Genomic DNA, 5,515 nt, shown 5'->3' on the forward strand with positions numbered 1-5,515 from the left:
CCCTCCAGTCTGAGCGCGGCACCCTCCAGCCCAAGCACGATGCCTCCCAACCCAATTGCGACACCCTCCAGTCCGAGCATAACACTCTCCAGACTGAGCATAATGCCCTCCGGACCGAGCATAACACTCTCTAGACTGAGCACAATGCCCTCCGGGCCGAGCACAACACTCTCCAGACTGAGCACAATGCCCTCCGGTCTGGGTACAACGCTCTCCAGACTGAGCACAATGCCCTCCGGACCAAGCACAACAATCTGCAGACTGAGCACAGTGCTCTCCGTACCGAGCACAACACTCTCCAGACTGAGCACAATGCCCTCCGGTCTGGGTACAACACTCTCCAGACTGAGCACAATGCCCTCTGGTCCGGGTACAACACTCTCCAGTCCAAGTATGATGCCCTCCAGTCTGAGCGCAGCACCCTCCAGCCCAAGCACGATGCCTCCCAACCCAATTGCGACACCCTCCAGTCCGAGCACAACACTCTCCAGACTGATCACAATGCCCTCCGGGCCGAGCACAACACTCTCCAGACTGAGCACAATGCCCTCCAGACCAAGCACAACACTCTCCAGACTGAGCACAATGCCCTCCGGGCCGAGCACAACACTCCCCAGACTGAGCACAATGCCCTCCGGTCTGGGTACAACACTCTCCAGACTGAGCACAATGCCCACCGGTCCGGGTACAACACTCTCCAGTCCACGCATGACGCCCTCCAGTCTGAGCGCGGCACCCTCCAGCCCAAGCACGATGCCTCCCAACCCAATTGCGACACCCTCCAGTCCGAGCATAACACTCTCCAGACTGAGCACAATGCCCTCCGGACCGAGCATAACACTCTCTAGACTGAGCACAATGCCCTCCGGACAAAGCACAACAATCTGCAGACTGAGCACAGTGCTCTCCGTACCGAGCACAACACTCTCCAGACTGAGCACAATGCCCTCCGGTCTGGGTACAACACTCTCCAGACTGAGCACAATGCCCTCTGGTCCGGGTACAACACTCTCCAGTCCAAGTATGATGCCCTCCAGTCTGAGCGCAGCACCCTCCAGCCCAAGCACGATGCCTCCCAACCCAATTGCGACACCCTCCAGTCCGAGCACAACACTCTCCAGACTGAGCACAATGCCCTCCGGGCCGAGCACAACACTCTCCAGACTGAGCACAATGCCCTCCAGACCAAGCACAACACTCTCCAGACTGAGCACAATGCCCTCCGGGCCGAGCACAACACTCTCCAGACTGAGCACAATGCCCTCCGGTCTGGGTACAACACTCTCCAGACTGAGCACAATGCCCACCGGTCCGGGTACAACACTCTCCAGTCCACGTATGACGCCCTCCAGTCTGAGCGCGGCACCCTCCAGCCCAAGCACGATGCCTCCCAACCCAATTGCGACACCCTCCAGTCCGAGCATAACACTCTCCAGACTGAGCACAATGCCCTCCGGACCGAGCATAACACTCTCTAGACTGAGCACAATGCCCTCCGGGCCGAGCATAACGTCCTCCGGTTTGGGTACAACACTCTCCAGTCCAACTACGACAGCCTCCAGACTGAGCTCGGTGCCGTCCAGTTTGAGCGGATTGCTCTCCGAGACCAGCTATGTGCCCTCCGGGGTGAGCTGAATGTATTTAACCAACTACCAGGGACACATGTAGACCAATTTGACCAGCCACTGGGGGCGCATGTAGTCCAATTTGACCAGCCACCGGGGGCACATGTAGTCCAATCTGACCAGCCACCGGGGGCACATGTAGTCCAATTGGACCAACCATCGGGGACACCAGATAAAATGTTGGTTGCCCCTGTAAGAGGGCGAAAGTCAAAACGAGTTTCCACTCAGTTAGAGAAACTGCAGAAGGAGCTGGAAGAGCGGAGGGAGATAGGAGAGCAGGACTCAGGAGAGCAGGGGGACTTGGGAGAGCAGGGGGACTCAGGAGAGCAGGGGGAGTCAGAAGACCAGAGGAGGTTGGAGGAGCAGAGGATGTTAGAGGGGTATAAGAAGATGTTAGAGGAGCAGAAGTTAGAGGAGCAGAGAAAGTTAGGAGAGAGGAAAAAGAAGGAGGGTTACCTGGAGGAAATAACACAAACATCAGGGTCAGAGTCAGAAGAGGAGCCAAAAGCTAGATTTTCTTTACGAGAATTTCTCAAGTCCAAACTTAGAGATGGGGCAGCCTCATCGACACAGCTGCCACCATCAACACCCAGGACTCTTGATAGAGCAAAAGATGAGCAAAGTATTACGACCATTATTGACCGATCTTTTAAAATGAGTGAAATTCGAGACCTAAGACAGGATTTCACACGTTATCCAAAAGAACATATGGTCACTTGGTTACTTCGCTGCTGGGATAATGGTGCCAACAGTGTGTGGCTTGATGGCAGTGAAGCTCGCCAACTGGGTAGCATTTCCAAGGACTCACGTGTGGACAGAGGAATTGGTACATGCCAAAATCAGTCCTACACCCTCAGGAAGCGGATGTTGATAGCAGTAAGAGATAGATTCCGCATTAAACAGGACTTGGAGCCTGAGAAAAAGAAATGGACTGATATAGAGAAAGGTATCCAATTTCTGAGGGAAAGTGCTCTGGTGGAAATGCTATACAGCCCCCAGTTCAATCGTAACAATCCAAACCAATTACATGATCCTGAAGCAGTCCGCGTTCCACGACAAATGTGGCGTGACTTTACAAAGGCAGCACCAGAAAAGCATGCCAGTGCACTTGCATTATTATATGGCAAAGGGGAAAGGAAACCCCTTGTGAATGAACTAATTAGCAGGCTTCAGGAACTTGAATTATTTATAAGCGCTACAGATGTTAATCTGAACACTTCAGCCATTGTCAAAATAGTGGAAAGGTTAAACAAAATGGAGGGAACACAAAGTGACATTATTGACAAATTGGCTAATGTGCCTGATGTAGATGAATCCACGGTGGTACAAGATGATGGAGACCAGGATTTCCACGATCGCCTATTGAGAAAGCTAAACAACATGAGTTCCTCTCGACCTGTATCATCGAAAATCTCAACCATAAAAAAGAGACGTCCTCGTATTCAAGCAAATGACAACGCTAAGACACTTCGTATTCAAGCAAATGACAACGATAAGACTACACGTCTTGCCTTGTTGTTTTTCCTCTGTAGTCATGGGGAGGACATGAAGAAGTGGGGTAATTCATCCACTTCTGCACTTCAGGCACGAGTGAAAGAATTACAAGGTGAAACAACCACCAAGGTGAACTCTTCCAAGAAGGGGAGAGTTCCAGTTGCTTCAAGCCACCGAGGTAAACAATAGAGGGGCCCTGCCCCCAGCCAGGGGGGGAAAGGGACAATAGAGTATACTGGACTGTGTGGATTAAGTGGCCTGGCACATCTCGACCACAGAAATATAAAGCCTTGGTGGACACTGGTGCACAATGCACCCTAATGCCCTCAAGTCACCAAGGGACACAACCAATATATATCCATGGAGTGACTGGGGGTTCCCAAGAATTGACTATGTTGGAGGCCGAAATAAGCCTCACTGGTAAAAACTGGCAGAGACACCCTATTGTGACTGGTCCAGAGGCTCCATGTATACTGGGAATCGATTACCTTAGGATGGGATATTTTCAGGATCCCAAGGGGTATCGATGGGCCTTTGGGATAGCTGCTGTTAACACAAACGGTGTTAAGCAGCTGTCAACTTTACCTGGTCTGTCAGACGATCCTTCTGCTATGGGGTTGCTCCAGGTAAAAGACCAAGAGGTACCAATTGCCACCAAAGTGGTTCACAGAAGGCAGTACCGCACCAATAGGGACTCATTGCTCCCCATTCACAAGCTAATTTGCCAATTAGAGAATCAGGGAGTGATCAGCAAAACTCACTCGCCTTTTAACAGCCCCATATGTCCAGTGCGTAAAAGCAGTGGGGAATGGAGGCTGACGGTAGATTACAGTGGCCTGAATGAAGTCACACCTCCATTAAGTGCTGCTGTGCCAGACATGCTAGAACTCCAGTATGAATTGGAGTCAAAAGAAGCTAGGTGGTATGCCACCAATGACATTGCTAATGCCTTCTTTTCCGTCCCATTGGCTGCAAAATGTAGGCCACAGTTTGCTTTTACCTGGAGAGCTATTCAGTACACCTGGAACCGTTTACCTCAGGGGTGGAAGCACAGCCCAACAATTTGCCATGGATTGATCCAAGCTGTCTTGGAACAGGGAAATGCTCCTGAGCACTTGTAGTATATTGATGATATTGTAGTGTGGGTCCATACAGCAGCAGAAGTTTTCAAGAAAGGGAAACAGATAATCCAAATTCTTTTGCAAGCTGGTTTTGCCATTAAGCGCAGCAAGGTGAAGGGGCCTGCCCAGGAAATCCAGTTCTTAGGTATAAAATGGCAAGATGGACGTCGTCACATCCCAGCAGATGTGATTGACAAAATCACTGCTATGTCTCCGTCCACCGACAAGACAGAGACCTAATCTTTTCTGGGAGTAGTGGGATTTTGGAGAATGCATGTCCCAAACTACAGCCACATAGTGATCCCCCTCTATCAGGTAACACGGAAGAAGAATAATTTCTCATGGGTTCCTGAGCAGCAGCATGTTTTTGAGTAGATAAAACAAGAAATAGCCCGTGCCGTGGCCTTGGGGCCAGTACGGACGGGACAGGATGTGAAGAACATCCTCTACACTGCTGCTGGAGAGAAAGGTCCCACCTGGAGTTTGTGGCAAAGAGCCTCAGGAGAGACCCGAGGCCGACCCCTAGGATTCTGGAGTCGAGCATATAAAGGGTCTGAGGAGCGCTACACTCCGACTGAGAAGGAGATCTTAGCCGTGTATGAGGGGGTTCGGGCTGCTTCTGAAGTTGTTGGGACAGAGGTTCAGCTTCTTCTAGCACCTCGCTTGCCAGTAATAAACTGGATGTTTAAAGGACAGGTTCCCTCCACCCATCATGCTACTGATGCCACTTGGAGTAAGTGGATTTCATTAATTACTCAACGAGCTCGAATGGGAAAACTCAGCCGTCCTGGAATTCTAGAAGTGATCATGGACTGGCCTGAGAGTAAAAAAATTGAAACGCCACCTACAGAAGAGATATCACATGCTAAAGAGGCACCACCATACAATGAGCTACCAGAAAACGAAAAGAAATTTGCCCTATTCACAGACGGATCATGTCGTATTGTAGGGAAGCATTGCAGATGGAAAGCTGCTGTATGGAGCCCCACACAACAAGTTGCAGAGGCCACTGAAGGTAAAGGAGAATCAAGTCAATTTGCAGAGGTAAAGGCTGTTCAGCTAGCTTTAGATGTGGCTGAACGGGAGAGGTGGCCAATGCTTCATCTTTATACTGATTCATGGATTGTGGCAAATGTCTTATGGGGGTGGTTGCAACAGTGGGAAAATGATAATTGGCAATGAAAGGGTAAACCTGTTTGGGCTGCTGAACTGTGGAAAGACATTGCTGCCCGAATAAGGAACATTGTTGTAAAGGTGCGCCATGTAGATGCTCAT

The sequence above is a fragment of the Coturnix japonica genome, chromosome W, assembly GCF_054131305.1.
Source record: "Coturnix japonica strain WE chromosome W, WE-NBRP24, whole genome shotgun sequence".
Taxonomy (NCBI): Eukaryota; Metazoa; Chordata; class Aves; order Galliformes; family Phasianidae; genus Coturnix; species Coturnix japonica.